This window comes from Lithobates pipiens, unplaced genomic scaffold (genome assembly GCF_037356315.1).
Source record: "Lithobates pipiens isolate NorthernLeopardFrog02 unplaced genomic scaffold, aLitPip1_a1.2 Scaffold_16, whole genome shotgun sequence".
NCBI classification, from domain to species: Eukaryota; Metazoa; Chordata; class Amphibia; order Anura; family Ranidae; genus Lithobates; species Lithobates pipiens.
The window spans coordinates 284,570,288-284,590,100 of record NW_027507748.1 but is presented as its reverse complement, the minus strand read 5'-3'; positions in this window follow the sequence as shown (position 1 = coordinate 284,590,100).

The following is a 19,813-nucleotide window of genomic DNA, read 5'->3' as shown; positions in this document are numbered from 1 at the left end:
ATGTATTGCCACTATATGTTTTTTACTATACAGGTATGTAATATATTTTTGATTAATAAATCTATTGTATCATACTTCTTTACGGACTGGTACATTCAAACATCCCTAGGGGTATCGGCTGTGCCATGTGCACTAGGCCAATTTTTTGAGGAGTCCTTAAGTGTGGTTTTACATGAAGGGCACCTCCTCTTGGAACTATGTGGTAGTTTCGTTTTGTCTATTGTTTTGCACTGAAATACATAAATACAGGCATCAAAACACATTCAAGCTTAAAATTCTCTGCACATATTGCAGGTGTGCAGTTTTTGAAAATGAACAAACATGTGAGCTTCCTTCCCCAGGGCCACCCCATGTTTTACACTTGGTACTGAGGATATACCCCCCCTCCGCTGGAAAGGGTTGGTGGGGTTAGTAATAAGGTAAGGGGAGCTCCTCCCTAGGTCCCCCTTACCTTGGAGTGACTGGAGCTGGCCTCCATTGGAGCAGTCTGACGTCCTTCTGCTTCAGACCTGCTCAGAAAGGTCTTGCGATTATGCTGCTAGTGGAGCCAAATGTGGCTCTTCTCCAGTCCTCGCCCAGCCCCTCTTCAGTGATCCATGGCTGGGATCGGAAGTCGCGGGTAAACTGGAAGTGCCCAGCCTGCCCACCCCTTCTGCCAGATGTGATGTCACCCACCACCCGGTGAATACATCCACTGAGCCAGGCACGGCTTGCTTCTACATCTCCTGTGGGGCTCAGCAAGGATGTGGGAACGGGACCTCCTTATCGCATTTGGTGCTGAATTGAGGCTCCCTCTGCTTTCTCCCGGAGTGTGGAGAGCAGCGTTTGTTTGGCAGGTAAGCCTTTTCTGGCCAATGGTCCTAGGAGCGCTGTACCCCTTTCAGAACATCCACCTGAGCTTTTCCCCTGGCTCACTGGACTGGTTCCATGTCGGTGTCTCCCCTCTGGAGGAAACACAATAACTGACGAACCAGCAGGGAAGGAGGAAATTTGAAGGGGGCTGGCAGGGTGTTTCCTGAAGAGGGGAGGAGCCAAGGTCTCATGTGGCTGTCCCGAAAGATGATTAAGGGAAAAAAGTAAAAAAAAAAAAAAATATTATTACATACTGTCACCAGTTAGTGTCCCTGATCACCACCACACCAGTTATATGATGGCACTGTACTGTATTGGTGACAGAATGTAAAAATAAGTGAACATTTTTTTATTTCTTTATATTCCAAAAAATTGTGACAAAACAAAAATACAACTTAAAAAAACTCTCCAAGCCTCAGGGAGGGTTGTTTTGAAGGTATTTGTACTGTACTGGCATTTTCAGGCCCCAAAAAAAAAAAAATAGCTGTCAGTACATCAGGATTGATCAGTTTTCAGATATACAATATATACTAGAGTTTACCTTTCCTACAGGCTAAATAATATACATTGATTTGGGTTATTTTTAGCAGCATACATTTTTGCATAATTTATAAAGAAATGTTACTCATTTGCCAAATTTTATAACATAAACAAAGAAAAACATTTTTTTTTTCTTTCAAGTGCTTCTGACTATTTAGCAAACAAATTAAAAACCCAGTGGTGCTTAAATACCACCAAAAGGTGGTATTGGTGTATTAGTGCCACGTATGGCCTATTTTTACTGTATAGGTTGGCTTTCCCACTCTACTCTGAGAACATATAGTCATCTGATGTGACTACAAATAAGGATGTATAAGATTCTAGATGACAGTAGCAGGGGGGATCTAAGCACTTAAGTCATGACACATTTCGTGGGTTCCAAATATCCCACTTCCTCAGGCTCTGTGAAACACTTGAGGAGAGAAGCATTCCTGCTCCTGCCACATATTCCACAGTTTGTGAGATGGTGAAAGGTTGTAATATGCAGCTATACAGCCTCTGTTCTCCCTAAGGATCACTCACTATCTATTGTGGGGTGATATAATAGTAAAATTATATTATTTCTTTTACATTTAAGGCATACTCCCTGAGAAGTTCAAATGCCCCACATCAGTAAAATTGCTGTTTGGAAATAAAAATAAATAAAACAAAGACATTAGGAGGTAGCAGTGTTGCCACCACGAACACCACCATAGATAGCATTTTAAGTTGGTGGTAAATGATACTGCTAGTGTAAAAGAAGCCCTTGAGCTTGTTTACAAGCATTTGCAATGTGTTTTTAGGCATTATTTATGTTTTTTTTTTTTTTTTAAACTTGTTTGCCTTTGCATGTGTTTGAGGTAAGTTTGGTTTCCACTGCTGTAAATCACCACTAATGAGAAGGGAGTGGATCGGTGGTACTGAGCCATGTTCTGTGTGCCCCATAGACACACAGAGGCAGCTTGAGAGTGAGCACAGACTGGTCCCCCCAGACCAAGCAGCTTGCTATGGGGGCACGTGCTAAGGTGGAGGGGCCAGAAGCACTGGTGGGGGATCAGGGAAGAGGAGGAGGGAACTTTTAAGCCCCTTTCACATTGGGGCGTTTTTGTGCTAAAAGTAGCACCTGGAAAGTGCCTGAAAAGCGCCTCTCAAGCCACCCCAGTGTGAAAGCCTGAGTGCTTTCACACTGGGGTGGTGTGCTTGCAGAACAGGGAAAAAAAAGTCCAACAAGCAGCATCTTTAGGGTGGTGCGGAAGCGGTGTATATACTGCTCCTAAACCACCCCCGCCATTGAAATCAATGGGCAACCCTGTCAAAGCGCTTAGGCAGTGGCACTGTGCGGGTGCTTTTAACCCTTTATTCGGCCGCTAGTGGTGTTTAAAAGTGCCCCACTAATGTTGATTTACCGCTAACACCCCTCTGCACCAGTATGAAAGTAGCCTTAGAACCACTTTAACTGCATCTAGTGTAAATGAGCCCCTAAGGAGCATATTTATAAGGGTGATAAAAACAGGGGTCTGAGCTGCAGTTTTCCAACACAAATGGTAACAATGCAGCTGGACATGACTATACACATCCCATGTATGTTCTTATTTTTATAATAAACAGGATTACACTATTTGGTTCCTATTTATCTTTCCACATATCCCATATATGATTCCATTGGAGGAGGGGTTTGCCTTTATCCATAGCCTCCATCATTGCAGAAGGCAATAGCCTGCTAAAGTTTATTTTTTGACTCACTTTTTAAGTAAAGGAGTCAATGTGTTCTGGCAAGCAGATCTTATATAAGAGCATGTTGGATGTATATCAAGTTGGTGAAGGAATTTCCACTTTTCTTTTTGGAAGATTTTGCAACACTGAAGTTGAGCTGGATTTCTGTGTGTGGTTTAATTGGGACAATTTATTATTTTGCATGTTCCTTCCTGTTTTTTATATAATCGGCACCACATATTTTTTTTTAAATTTGTATATATTTATGGCACATATTTACTTTATTTGATATTCACACTTATTGTTTGAGTGTAATGCAATTATTTGTTTGATTTCCAAACGATGTTATAGAGCGCCCTCTACACCTTATTTAAATTATACACATCCTACGGCACTTTGCTTCATGGCTGCAGCATCTTTAACTTGGGGTGCAGAGTTTCATAGGTTGCACCACTTGTCAAACTTCCCCAACTGAGTTCAATGGGGCCATGCCGCAACTGTGAGCCGAAGTTCAGCAATTTAAAAACAAAAGTAAAAATGAATAAATAAAACATAAAATAGGCGTTTACAAGGTGGCAGTACTGCCTCGTCAGCCACTGTTATACTGCTCCACCGGTCTAAATTACAGGGAGTGATTAATCACCTGTGAATTTTGAGGATTGTCCCATTCATTGCATTATAAATATACAATGTAACAATATAGTTAAAATATATTTTGTTGTAGAGCCTATTTGCAGATCATGAACTGATCATGTCAGCTTCATAAAACAATAAAGAAAAACATCTAATTGCTTATGAACTATTTTTTTTTTTACTTAAAGTGGTTCATACTGATAGCGGGATTGAAATACCTGCATGTCAATCCGACTTCGGGAGCAATGTCAGACACATCTGTGCCAGTTCCTGCACAGTTGTCTATACAAATTGCAGCCAAAGTCGCCAAAGGTAGTAAAGAGACTACTTTTGTGAATCTGTGCGGAGTTGAACCGATTCGGATGGTGCCATTGCCAGCAATAAGCCACCAATTTGGCATGTGATTTGACGTGTCTAATCACATGACAAATCATATAAATGTTAACCTAGGCCAAAGGCTTGTGTTTTTTTTTTTTTCTTTACAAAATAACAAACATGTTATACTTACCTGCTTCATGCAGTGGTTTTGCACAAAGCAGCCCAGATCCTCCTCATGCATAGAATGCATTTAGAAAAGAAAAATAATGTTTTTTCAATATGTAAGTATTTTCATTTTATTAGCAATATATTGGACAAAAATTGGAGAAATAAAAATATATTGTTTATTTGAAGCCGGCTCTGTGTGAACAGGCACTAAAGTCATCTGACTCTGAAGCCACCCCATACAGCGTGACTTCTATGCAGAAGTAGTTTTTGCAAGCTGCACTGAAGTCAATGCAAGCCACTCTGAAGTCACCCGAAAGTAGTACAGGAACCTTTTTCTATGCAAGAGTGACTTGAGTTGCTCCTATTAGAACGGTTCCATTGCAAAGCATGGAGAGCAACTTTTCAGGCGGCTAAGTCACCTGACAGGTCACCCCTGTGTGAACCAGCACTTAAAGTAATGAAATACTTTTTTAAACTACTATTGACCAAACTGTATAATATTTTAAAAAATTGGAAGACGGTGCCACCAAAAGAAATGCCTTATTTATCTCCTAAAAATATAGATCACTTATAAACAGTACCAATAATTAAGAATCGATTGTTGGTGTAAAAAGCGCTTTCATCTATAAAGAGTAAATAGGCATCAGCTGTTTTTGTAGCAGCTTGTACACATATCCAAGGCTGCCACAGTTTACCTTCTACATTCATAGCTAGCCAGAAACAAGGCTTTAAAACCAGATAATTCCCCCCTCCCTTTTGTCTTCAGTCATACAGTATGTTCCTTGCAAAAATTCTGATGTGTGACAACAATGGTAGCTTACAATGAGGGAACAAAGACATTAGAATTAATGCAATTTTGTTGAGAGAAGGTAATGCACAATAAAACAATGTAGGGAGTAGTGAATATTAAGGCTGGGTTCATGAATTGGATGAGGATTTCCAATTTGCATCGCAGGATATTGGAGCCAGTTCACACATCTCCGCAGTGGCTCGGGTGCGAATTTCACAAGAGTCCTGTGCGTCTCTTGGCCCATTTCAGCCCAAAATTCGGACTGAAATGGGACCTGAAACGGTGAACAGAGAAGCACCGGACTACTGCTGTGAGCCGCTGCTTTCTATAGTGTGAACCCAGTCTCAACCATACAGACATGTCTGACTATACATACAAACACGTCCATAAGGCAATATAGTAGCAAAACTAACAGGCAAAGCTGGGAACAGGACAGGATAAGACTAGGTTGCAAGACTGCAGGATTCCTGCGAGGCCAAGGTAAGATAATGGTGGGGGGGGGGGGCATAAGATGGGAGGCCAGAGCAGCACAGCATTAAGTGACTAATAACCAAATCATGTGACTGGTAGAGAGGCAGGGATATAAAACCTTCCAGCAGGTGTTAGTGGTAATTAACACATAGCCCAGAACTGCAAGGCGACGCCTGCTGGTGATGCCAAGACACGCCTGCCGACAGGTTTAAAGCCACAGGTCCACTGAAGACTCCTATATTTAAAGGAAGTTTATCATAAACATGATGTGTCTGGCATTAGTAGCTCCTATTTTATTTTCTTAACACAAGACCAAACTTAATTTGCATAATAATGTCAGGTTATTTAGCATGACAGCCAAACAACTAGCATTTTCAGAATGAGATATCACTCATTGCAGCCTATGCCCTATATGGATATGTGACAGAATTAGATTCCCGTTGCTAAGGTACATAATGGAACTGGATACCTACATTGTTATGACATAGGATACTGACTTTATGAACATCCCGCTTACCCCATGACCAAAGCCTGGAATTTCTATCACAAGCACCTATCGTAACTAGGCTCCCTTATCTAGGGCAGTGTTTCTCAACTCCACTCCTCAAGGCTTCAGGATTTCCCTCAGATGAAACAGCTTTGGTAATTACTAAGGCAGTGAAACTGATCAAATCACCTGTAAAAATTAATGGAGAGCCTGAAAACATGACCTGTTGGTGCGCCTTGAGGGCTGGAGTTGAGAAACACTGATCTAGGGGATCGAAGGGCAAAGATATGCTCAACTAACCATCCGATTCTCCAAGTGCAAGACTGGTCCCTTTTGGCTAATGGCCCCCCATGGTCCTGAGGTCATGTGTGGTGGACTGTTCCTGATGTCATCACACCCATAGGCTGACTCTGGATATGAAGACATCAAGAACAGTTCACTGCCGGACGTGGGGGAGTGCCATTTTTTCAAAATAACGAGTGAGGATAGGCTCTCTATTCACCCCTAGACAAAAACATAACACGCAGGAAAAAAAAATTGCCTGGAGTTTGGCTTTAGTGCAGTTTCTCATTACAGCGATGCGGCATTCGGGAACCAGCGCAATTCCAATGCCGGTTCCTGACTCACATGGGACCCACATCGCATTGGACTCACACTGCCCTATTCAAACCGCTGTGGTTGTCAATAGAAAGTTAATGACATCCCCAGATCAGTTTGCATATCACAGTGTGACCTGTTAAATAGTGCAGGAATCAGATTGCATGGGCATGAACACCCATGCAATCCAATTCTAGTGCAGACCAAAAAAAGTGTCCTGCACCATTTTGGTGCGAATGCGATGCGAATTCAGCCATACAATCTGTATGGCTGAATTTGCATCACACTGATCTGCCCAGCAGAGCGGTGCAAATCACATGCAATGTCTAACATCGAACCAGTGTGAGCCCAGCCTGTCTGTCAAATTAAGAGAGGTCCCCTAAAACAAAGAAAAGCCCTAAGGCCTGATTCACACCTATGCAGGTTGCATGTCCCGATGCATTTTGCAGTTTTCAATACGCGTTTTTGATCCATTGAAGTCTATGGAACCAAAAAACTGAAAAAAAAGTCCCTGGCCCTTTCCTTAAAATGCACAGATGTGAACTACATCCATGGGAAACCATGTTACATGGACTGTAGAGTGTTTCTGCAAAACTGAAAATGCACTAAAAAACACATAGGTGTGAACCAGGCCTTAAAGAATTCCTTGATCACTGAAACCGAAAATATTTGAGATAGAATAGGGAGTAGACTATTTTGGATGCAAAGACGGCTGAGACCTAAAGGAAACCGGCACCATCAATGTTTTAGCAGAGACAGGCATTGGAGCTAGGGGTTAAGGATAAGTTCACCTTTAAAAAAAATTTTTTAAAAAATTAATAATGCACATTTTATGCAGAAAAAATAAATAAATGTGCATTTACTATTTTTTTTTTGTAGGAGACTGGAAAGCATTGCACCTGAAATCAGTACAATACTGCTGCTCCTAGACGAGTTCACTTCAGGCTGATCCTTACACACTGCCTCCAATCAGGTGCTAGCCCAACTCGCATGGTGTACTATATATGCAAAGAAATGTCCGGATGGCTGCACACCGACAATCCACTTTATTGATAGAAAAACCACAATGACAGGAGATGAGAGACCCAGCAGGGGACAAAAAAGTGAACTAATTTCATCCTCTCAACAGTGCTTTATCCAGTGCTTCTCAAATTCAGTTCCCCAAGGCACCCCAACAGGTCATGTTTTCAGGTTTTTCCATTATTTTGCACAGGTGATTTGATCGGTTTCACTGCCTTAGTAATTACCACAGCCATTTCATCTGAGGGAAATCGGGAAAACATGACCTGTTGGGGCGCCTTGAGGACTGCAGTTGAGAAACAGTGGCTTAATCATTACCCCATGTAATGATTAACCCTTTCATGACTAAGCCTATTTTTAGCATTTGGTTAAGTTAAAATCCATATTTTTTGCTAGAAAATTACTTGGAACCCCCAAACATTATATATATGTATATTTTAGCAGAGACTCTAGAGAATAAAACGGCAATTGTTGCAATATTTTATGTCACACGGTATTTGCGCAGCAGTGTTTTAAACGCAACTTTTTGGGAAAAGGGACACTTTCATGAATAAAAAAAAAAAAAAAACAGTAAAATTAGCCCAATTTTTTTGCACAATGTGAAAGATAACATTACGCCGAGTAAATAGATACCAAACATGTCACACTTTATAATCGCACGTACTTGTGGATTGGCGACAAATTACGGTACCTAAAAATCTCAATAGGCGACGCTTTAACTTTTTTTTTACGGTTACCAGGTTAGCGTTGCAGAGGAGGTCTAGTACTAGAATTATTGCTCTCGCTCTGACAATCGCGGCGATACCTCACATGTGTGATTTGAACACCGTTTACATATGCGGGCGTGACTTCCGTATGCGTTTTCTTTGCTTCGCGAGCTGGCGGGGACGGGGGGCGCTTTAAAAAACATTTTTTAATTTTTTTATTTATTTTAAAATGACTAAATTGTTTTAAAAAAAATAATAATAATTTGATCACTTTTATTGCTGTCACAAGGAATGTAAACATCCCTTGTGACAGTAATAGGTGGTGACAGGTACTCTTTATGGAGGGATCGGGGGTCTAAAAGACCCCCCACCCCTCCTTTACACTTCTTCAATGTATTCAGATCGCCAACAACTGCGATTCTGAATACCGTATATATTTTTAAAACCGGCGCCATTGGCAGCCGAGTAAACGGGAAGGGACGTCATGACGTCGCTTCCGTGTTTACTATGAGGAGACTGGAACGAAGCCGATTACGGCTTTGTTCCAGTTCCTCCCCAGCGGCCGGAGGCAGCGGACATGGAATCGGTGCTCCCGATCAAGCGGGAGCACCGGTAACGGCGGCGGGAGGGGGGTCGTCCGCTCCCGCTCCTCCGGCATAACAGCTGAGCGGCTTTTAGCCGCATCGGTTGTTATGGCTGGAAAGCCAATCGCCTGCTAAAGAAAACGGTACCGGCATGATGCCTGCAGGTGTGGGCATCATCCCGGTATACCCCCCGGAAGCCGAGTACGCAGATCTGCGTACGCTCGGCGGGAAGAGGTTAAGTTCTGATGAGAGCATAAAACACGTTAACCTTTTTGTCCCCTGCTGGGTTCGTCATCTCCTGTCATTGTGGTTTTACTATCAATAAAGTGGATTGTTGGTGTGCAGCCATCCGGACCTTTCTTTGCATACCTGGGATAAGTAGATGCAATGCTGAACTCCTCTAGGCTGTCTGTGTGACTGCTTTGCCATATGAGACACAAGCAAACAACTTACACTATGACAGGAAGAATTAATGAACCACCTAGAGCAGTGGTCATCAACCCTGTCCTCAGGGCCCACTAACGGGCCAGGTTTTATGTATTACCTAGGGGGAGATGCAGACTAGAATACTGCAATCACTGAACAGCAAATTATATCACCTGTGATGTGTTTAAGTTATCTTGCAAACCTGGCCTGTTAGTGGGCCCTGAGGACAGGGTTGATGACCACTGACCTAGAGCACTCAACAGCGTCCTGGTAGTTTATTGAGAATTAAAAGTGGGAGGGTAGGGCAGAAAATTTGTCCCACCCACCTATGGGGCTCTGGCAGATTAAAAAAGGTTCTAAAGTTAAACCTAATTTGCATACTTACCTCTAATTGGTAGCCTAAGTGTCACATGTTCATTCAATACAAAAGTGTAGCGCTAAAAAACAAAACAAAACTAAGTGACATATCTCATGTGCCACCTATCAAAAATTCAATGGTGTTCTTTGTGATAAAAACATAAAACTAGATATACACCAGGATTATGTTATGTAAACCAATCATTTGAAATCATGACAAATAAAAACAATTGTATATATAATTGTGTTAATTGGTGACCAAAAAATTTGAATGTTCAATGATCCAAGTAGAAATCAACACAGTCTCTTAGTGTAAGACAATCAAATTCCACGTGTATGGTCGTATTCACATTCCACCATCCTTGAATATGAAAATCATGCAGACACCACGTGACAATTCCACCACCGTTTGCAATGCGAGCTTACCAGATGTATTTGACCCAAACTAATATACATTCGGAGGATCAAACAGGCTTGTGTAGTTTTAGATCGATTCACATTCACAAGGTTAGGCTCCCCAGGAAAACTTCAAAAACGATAATTTCACTCATATACAGAACAATAGGTTATCTCCCTCTATATGATCCAGCTCAGATTGTTGGATACATGCAATAAGAAAATGGGGCCATATAGCGTAATTCCATAAAAATAAAAAATAAAAATTAATAAAAAATATAGTAACAAACTCACATTTGTACAATGGATCAATCACTTTTTCAATAAAAATTCAGCTGCAGTAGAGTCCCGACGCATTTCGTCTTCATAGACGTCGTCTGGGGTGTTACTCTACTGCAGCTACACTTACTTTTATACTAAAGTCATCCATTAGGCAAAATTCTGTCGTACCATGTCACCACATGTTACTTCCGGTTTCCAACATGGCCGCCGGGCGTGCGTTCCACGCCTCACTATCATACTGTCACATTCATTATCTATGTATGTGTGTTGTATCCAACCATAAACAAGTGGCAATGTAAATTAAAGATGATTTAAGCGTCCTTGTTGGATAGAATGGTGCATTTAAGCACCGATCCGTGTGGAAACGGCAACGGAAGAACATGCTTCGCTTTCAGGTCAAATGACCCCATAGAGAAGCATGATACCATTGGTAGGAGCCCACGATGTCCCGGAAGTGACGTACACGGAATTGCGTCACTTCCGGTGACCTTAGACTCTGATACAACGCGTGCTGGAATGCACCCCACACAGGAAGTGAGGTGAGATTACTCATGTCACTTCCGGACAGTAAGGAACAACGGACCTCCGCATAGTAAACAATATTGTATGCGGAAATGACGTCTCCACGCTGTCCGTGTTCATTCAGACTAATAGTATATGGACAGATTATTTCAACCATCACTGGAATTGGAGATGTAAAACAATACATCCCCATTCCGGTATAGGGAAGGGCGACTTGTATAGGTGATCTTAACATTTAAACAAAACACAAAAAACTTAATATTGGATATAGGAGCTAGATCGCAAAAAACATATCCAAAGTTCATATTGCATAGAACGGGATTAGAATCTATATTGTATGACAAAAAATAAAAGATATGTATATAAAAAGTATATAGACGATGTATATGAAAATACATATGTATAGCCAAAATCACCCATCAATAAAAAAAATATATAATTTAATGAAAATATAATTGGGCAGAAAAAGATCTTGTAAAAATAATATAATAAAAAAATATATATATAATTGGGCAGGAGGAATCTTGTGAGAAAATAGCCAATATATAGCTGGAATTATTCCAATTCCCATCTTTTTATTTTATATTAAATGTTAATAGGGTTAACCACCTTGCGCCCGCCCTATAGCCGAATGACGCCCGTAGAGCAGGCGCTTTCGTCCGGGTGGCCGTCCCTGGACGTCCTAATGTTTACTTCCGCAATGCGCGCCACCGCGGGCGCACATCGGGGAAGTTCTGCCGTTTACAGCGTGATCGGCGTGTCCAATGGGAGATGATCTCATATGTAAACATATGAGATCATCTCTCAGCGCCGCTCTCCCTCCTCACACAGACAGAGTGTGAGAGGGGAGAGATGAACGGCTGCAGCGGCCGTCAGTGTAAAAAAAAAAAAAAAAACAAGTAAAAAAAATGCCATCATCAGTGCCACATAGTGCCATTTGTCATCAGTGCCTTGTATTAGTGCCATCTGTCATCAGTACCACGTATCAGTGCCACATGCCATCTGTTGTCAGTGTCACATGTCATCAATGGCACTTATCAGTGTCACCTGTCATCAGTGTCACGCGTCATCGGTGCCACGTATTAGTGCCATCTGTCATCGGTGGCACGTATTAGTGCCACGTATTAGTGCCATCTGTCATCAGTACCACGTATTAGTGCCACGTGTCATCAGTGCCACCTGTCATCAGTGCCACATATTAGTGCCATCTGTCATCAGTGCCACTTGTCATCAGTGCCACGTATAAGTGTCATCATTGCCACGTATCAGTGCCATCTGTCATCAGTGTCACGTGTCATTGTCCTGGTGCTCCAGGGCCTTCAAAAGTGTATTAGGTAGTCAACAAGTTAGATGTGTAATTTATGCTCCTAGAACACGTGATGGCGCTCCCTGCATGTTGGGCCTCTCTATGTGGCCAGGCTGTGAAAAAGTCCCACACATGTGGTATTGTAATACTCAGGAGGAGTAGCAGAATTTTTTGGGGGGTGTCATTTGTGGTATACACATGCCATGTGAGAGAAATAACCTATTACAATGACAATTTTGTGGAGAAAAATAAAAAAAAATGCAAAATTAAGATTTTTCTTTTTTTTTTTTTTTTCTCCACAAAATTGTCAAATGACAACATCAAAAAGCTCACTATACCTCTTACTAAATACCTTGGAATGTCTACTTTACAAAAAGGGGTCATTTGGGGGGTATTTGTACTTTTCTGGCTTGTTCGGGTCACAAGAAGCGAGATAGGCCACCAGTACATCAGATGTGATCAATTTTGTGCGATTCGCACCACAGCTTGTAGACTCTCTAACTTTCACAAAGACCAAATAATATCCACTAATTTGGGTTATTTTTACCAAAGAGATGTAGCAGTATAAATTGTGGCCAACATTTCTGAAGAAAAATTAATAATTTGCATAATTCTGTCACAGAAACAAAGAAATGTGCGTTTTTTTTCAAAATTTTCGGTCTTTTTTCATTTATAGCGCAAAAAATAAAAACCCCAGAGGTGATCAAATACTACCAAAAGAAAGCTCTATTTCTGGGAAAAAAAGGACAAAAAATTAATTTGAGTACAGTGTTGCATGACTGAGTAATTTTCATTCAAAGTGTGAGAGCACCGAAAGCTGAAAATTGGTCAGGGCAGGAAGGGTGTTTAAGTGCCCAGTAAGCAAGTGGTTAAATAACAAATAGAATTCCTACAGTGGATAGTTATAATCCACTCTATATGTAGAAAGTGAAATATGGAAACAAGGCTACACAGTGCGTTGACGCATAAGGCAGACAGATTCCCGCTCTAAATTTATAAACATACATTTAACAAAATATAAAAAAAAAATTTTTATTTTTTAAATAAAAATATATATATTTTCTCTATATCTTCCCATCAACCTTCATTGATAAATGCCTTAATGTCCCACTCCACGTTCAAACTGAACGGGGAGTGGGACCGGATCGTATAAATCCAATAGGTCTCCAATCTCGAAACACCCCTGGTCATAGCGCCCCCCCTCCATGGGGGTATATATTTATCTATGGCCAGAAATTGTGTTCCTGTAGGGTCGCTGTTATGACATTCCCTATAGTGTCTCGGGACGCTGTGTTTAGAGTCTTTGCTCTTAATCAAAGCTATGTACTCGTCCACTCTAATTGTAAATGTTCTTATTGTCCTTCCCACGTATTGTTTGCCACAAGGGCAGGTGATCAAATACACCACATATTTGGTGTTACAAGTACAGAACGTTTTAAGAGTGTGTCTCTTGTTGGTGACAGTTGACGTAAACTCAACAGTTTTTTGTCTCCCAGCTGTATTGTGTTGACATACCACACATTTTTTACAGGGAAAAAACCTGTTAAATTATGAAAAATTACAGGCGACTCGTGGATTTATAATATTGGGAGCTATGCGACTCTGCAGGGAGGGGTGTCACATGTTGTTTAAAACGGTCCTGAGCGCGAGTTGTCACCTATACCACATTTTGCCCAGTAGAAGGAGATGACGCTATGGGCATTATTCGCTTTAACAGCTTGCTGCTTGGCTGCCGTCATATGATGGCTGGGCGGTGCAGCTCTCGTTCTGGGCGGGTGTCATATGACATCCATCCATATAACAGGGTATGCGCAGGATCGTGTGCACACAGCCCTGTACTGTCGTGGCAGCATGACACTGAGACACCATTCGTCACTGATGGGGGTGAACAGCAATTGGGCATGGCTGTTTACCATGTGGCCAGCCGTGATGAAGTCACGGCTGATCACAGATGGTACCTCCCCACTTTACACGGCACATGCTCGTGATCACAGGCGTGCTGCATATGCTCGTCGGTGGCAGTGCGTTCCCGGGAACACTGCTTGTCACCGTCACTGCTAAACAGCCGTTGGCTGGCGGCTGTTTACCATGTGATTGGCTGTGATCCATTTACAGCTGATCACTAAATGTAAACACAGACCGGTAACTACCTGTTACCGGCTCTTCCCTCCTCACACACCATTTCCAGTGTGAGGAGAGAAGAGCCAGGAGCAGTGAGTTACAGATCTGTGTTCTGTAGTGTCTGCACCAACACCACACTTGTCCCATTTCCCTCCCATTGCCATCTGTCACCCAACAGTCAACCCATATAGTGCACCTGTCACATAACAAACTGCCATCAGTGACAGTCAGCCACACCATCACACATCCATCAGCGTCATGTCCAAAAGAGTATATACCAGTGAGGAGGCTTTCCAGATCCTCTCCATGACTGATGAGAGCAGCCGGGAGTTCTCATCAGATTCCAATTCTGATTCTGAATGAAATTTGGCATTTGAACTGATTGGTAGTAGTGGAATGGCAAATGATTCGGATGAAGAATGGGTCCCTCCTAAAAGGGCATGGCACTCTGGAAACCAGGCAGCCACCAGCCGCCAGGATTATATTCCCAGGCCCAGAACCAGTGCTACTGCCAGCAATAGGCCCCAAGAACAAATTCCCAGGCCCAGTACCCAGTGCCAGCAATAGGACTTGGGAACAAATGGCCAGTACCAGTGCTGGTGCCGGCAATAGGCCCCAGGAACAAATACCCAGGCCCAGCACCAGTGCTGCCACATCACGCCTGAGTACCAGCACAGAAAATTCAAAATCCCCAACTACTGAAGTGTCATGTCCCCCAAGAGCCAGGGCCTCTACATACATGCCAGATGGTCTTGCCAACCCAACATGGCTGCCTTCCGACTCAGGATCACCAATTATTCCCCCTTTCACAGCACAGCCAGGTGTACAGGCCAACACCCAACATTTCACAGAGATCGATTGCTTTTATATGTTTTTGCCCAGCACTTTGCTGCAATTCATTGTGAACCAACAACCCCCAATCATCATATGCCCATCCATTGGAGTGGAGAGATCTGAATTTGGAGTTCAAACTATTTATGGGCCTCGCCATAAACATGGGGCTTACAAAAAAAATAAAGCAATACATTCCTAGCAAAAGGGCCAGATACGGAGTCAAATTTTACAAGCTCTGTGAGAGAGTCACGGGATATCTGTATGCGTTCCGCATATATGAAAGAAGAGATTCCCAGCTCCAGCCCCCTGAGTGGCCAGCCTACATGGACACAACTGGAAAAACTGTATGTGACCTGCCATACCCACTTCTGAAAAAAGGATATCACATATACCTATAACTTCTACACCAGCCTGCCCCTTTTCAAACACTTATACATCGCAAAAACCCTGGCCTGCGGAACCTCCAGAAAGAATAGGAAGGGCTTCTCACAGTCTCTAGTGAACAAAAAGCTGTGAAAGGGGGAAAGAGCAACATTGAGATGCAACAAAGTGCTGGCCTTGAGGTGGAAGGATAACAGGAATGGGCACATGATGTCCACTATCCATGATGACACTACGATTGATGTTCAATGAGGATGAGGTCCCATTAAAAAGCCAACATGTGTCCAAGATTACAATCTTTATATGGGGGGGGGTGGATTCCAATGATCAAATGATTCAGCTTTATTTGTCAATAAGGAGGTCCTGATTCTAGTACAAGAAGGTAGCAATTGATCTCATCCATTTGGCCATTTATAATTCCTACGTAGTCTACACCAAATCCATGGAAAGCCCCGCCCCTTCCTAAAATTCATAGAGGAAGTTGTCACATCCCTCATCTATCAACAAAGACCCCCCCCCCCCCCCCCAGAAGACCTTCACTCTGATGCTGTTAGCCAACTTCATGAGCGCCACTTCCCGTACAACATTGCACCATCTGAACCAGGACAAAGACAGCAAAAAAAAATAAATGTTGCGTGTGCAGCAGATGAGGATTTCGAAGAGATACCAGCTACCATTTTCCCCAGTGTCCCTCCCAACCTGGCTTTTGCATTGGTGAATGCTTACAACTTCATCATACATCCCTAAAATATTAGACGATTTTTTTTTAAACAATTTTCCAATTTTCATCATCTGTGCTGATCATTTTCCATGCTTCCCCAAAAAACCATGCCACTGCCTTCCAACGTGAACTGACCCTAGCCTGTTTTTTTGACTATGCCTCTGCCTACCATTTGGACTGCTTCCATCTGAACTGACCCTGGCCTGTTTTATCAACTACGTTTCTGCCTACCACTTGCACTGCTTGCATATGAACTGATCCTGGCCTGTTTTATGGACTATGCTTTTGCCTACCACTTGGACTGATCTGTTGCCCTGATACTGTAGTACACAAGGGGTCTCATATATGTGAGGGGCTCCAGAATTGTTTTTCCGGATGGAGAAAAATAGTGTTTTGTTTTTTCCGCGTTACGTAATTTCTGGATTAGGGTCTGGAGTACGGAGGCTTCATAGAGATTTGGGTGGGTGAAGCCTCTACCCCTGTGCACAGGTCTTACCTGAATGAGGCCCTCAGCCTGCTGCTGACTTACTGCCATCATACCTCTGCCTGCTACCTGAACTATGCAAATAATTAGCTGTAGCAAGAGGCAGTATGTTTATGAAGGGCTGGGGAGTGGTACAATTAAGAGTGTCTGCAGAGAGCAGTGTAACAGGACCAATATTATGGCTGTGCTGGCTGTCTCTGCCTGGAAAATTTATATGGACAAATGCTTTGGCTGTGCTGTCAATATCCTTGTGCTGACTATAAACAATATGCCTGCTGCTTGGACCAATGCTCTCTTCTGTGGACTCTACTAAAAGCACAGGTAATACTTTTTTTTTTTTTACCCTTTCCACAATAGAATTCATTTTGGATTGTAATTCACATGCTATATGTTAAAAATATCAAGGACCTTCAAAAATGATAGGTTGCCAGGAAATTATATATGTAATTTATGCTCCTAGAACGTCTGATGGTGCTAATTGAATGTTGGGCATCTTTATGCGGCCAATCTGAGTAAAAGTCTCACACATATGGTATTGCACTACTCAAGAGTAGCAGAATGTATTTTGGGGTGTCATCTTTGCTATGTATTTGTATGTGTTGGAAATATCTCATAAAGTGACAACTTTGTGTAAAAAAAAAAAAATGTGTTTTCATTTTTTTCCACATTTTCCAAAATCTTCTGAAAAAAATGAACCATTCAAAAGACACATTATGCCTCATAGATTATACGTTGGGGTGTTTGCTTTAAAAAAAGGGGTCATTTTGTGGGAAAATCTATTATCCTTGTGCTCCAGGCCTTCAAAATGTAATAGGCGGTTGAGAAATTAGATGTGTACAGTAATTTATTCTCGTAGAACCCCTGAAGGTGCTACTTCAATGTTGGGCCTTTGTATTTGGTCAGGCTGTGTAAAAGTCTGCCCGATCCCCGCCGCCACTCCATGGATGCCTGATCTCTGCCGCCGCTCCATGGATGCCCGATCCCCACCACCTAGATTGGGTAAGTGCCTGTGAAACGACTGGGGGACTTGAGTTGCTGCGGGGAGGGTTTGATTGTTTGCCACCCTGATACAAAAAAACACCAGCCGCCACTGTTCCCTGTTCACATCAAATATGTGGATGGGTGAATCAGGTTATTCTCAGCCTTTCCCCCCAAGCCCCAACTCCACCCACCTTAAATAGGACTACCACAAAGTACTCCATCAGGTGGAGGAGCAACCTTTAAGGGGGCCTCGGCCTTAATCCACCCGTATACACCCGCCCCTTTTAATATGGCACACCCTCATGTTATGACTATGAGCCACACAACACCTACTGTATATTAGACACGCACACAACCATTGTGTAAATATACTGGGGGAGATAAGGTGCATCATAACAAGCAGCGTCAATGTAAGGAAGAATAAAAAGGGCTTAAAAAAAGGGCTTAAATACACTTCCATCTAAAATGAAAAAAAGTAAATAATTATGAGCATGACATAGTCAAAAATGTACATAGAGACATTGTAGTCCCATGATATATTAAACATCCAGCAGGAAGAGGGAATCAGCAAAACAGTAAACTCCTCAAAGTGTAATTAATAGATAGTTTTGCACAACTCAAGATACAAACTGTATAACAAACAATAAAAACATTTTAGCCATGCCTCCGTAGGGGTTGCTGAATGTAGTGGTTCATCTGTCACCCTGCCCAGCCCAACATCCATCTCTCAAACACTCATAGGCATAGAACAGTCAATAAACTTTGTTTTTTTTTGTTTTTTTTATTGAGGGAATTGAACTTGGATGGGAATGGGAAATGGGATGCCCAGGAATATTCAGCACAACTTGCTCGGGACTTCTATATACACTCTAGTGTATACACACCAGTTTTCTCTCCAGCACAAACTCTTACTTAAGACCTCTTATCCTATACTTCTGCAGCACTTCACTTGCTGCATACCGTTACTCCTCCAGCACTTCCCTTGCTGCAGACTGTTACTCCCCCAGACTAGCTAGCACCATATGGTTAGGCCTGACACTAATTCAGCCAGGCCTCAGTGAACTGCCTTTTGTGGGCAGGGACCTCCGGCCCCTGTGGTATAGAAATATTTCAGGTGCTAGCTGTCCTCTATTCAGCTACCAAGCCCAGATAGCTCTCTTCAGGCCCTGCCAGTCAGCCTGGCTGCAATGATCTCTTTCCACTGCCCTTCCCACAGTTCTCTCTTCTGGTTCTGTACCCATCTCAAACTGCAATCTCCCAATTCTCACAGGCGTGCCTCCCCAGTCCTCCCATCTGTGCTCCACTCACAAGCCCTCCAGGCTGTGACCAGTTGCCCTCCCTGGATTCTCTTAGCAGTGGTCTCTCCCTCTGCCCACTCCTTGCTCTCTCATGTGTCTTTCCTTACAGGATCTCTTCTCTCCTCCTGGATGCACCCGAGCCCCAGCCCAGGGTCACCCCCTCAGACTGGGGAGCTCCCAGTGGGCCCCTGACAGCCTCTACACTCTCTCACTCTTGCTCTTCCACCCCCGCTGGGCTGACCCCAGGTATTTAAGGAGGCCTGCCCCCTGCCAATCCAATTTGGGGTTTGGTCAAGGCTCCTAAAAATACCCTACACAGTTCCACCTCTCCTCTCCTTCTAGCACCTTCTAGAAAGAAGAGGGAGGGGAAAGTGATGCTACCTGTGAGTCACTAGCCCTGCCCTTAGCCACTCCCAGCCCAGAATGAAAAATAAAGGCCTAACCACCAGCTGGGCCTGCCTACATTTTCCTACTCTGTTAGAAAAATACTCACTCTAGCACCTACCTAACATGTGATAGGAAAGCAGGTACACAACATTTAAACATACAGGCGAGGATTTGCCATCATCCCCAGGCCTCCAGACACAGGGTTCTGGCACTGCACTGAAAATTAGGTATCAGGCCTGAAGGTCACACTAGCGCTGCAAGGTCCTTGAAAATATGATGATCATTGTTTAAGCTCCTGTAACGATCTTTGAATTTTGGAACTTTTCAAATGTTTTTTGTCTTCCTTAGTACTCTAAACAAGCGAGGCATCTAGAGGAAGTTCCACACAAACTTATTATACAGCTCCAAGCATTCCTTATCAATAATATCAAACATCCCTCTATCCCATATTCCATCCC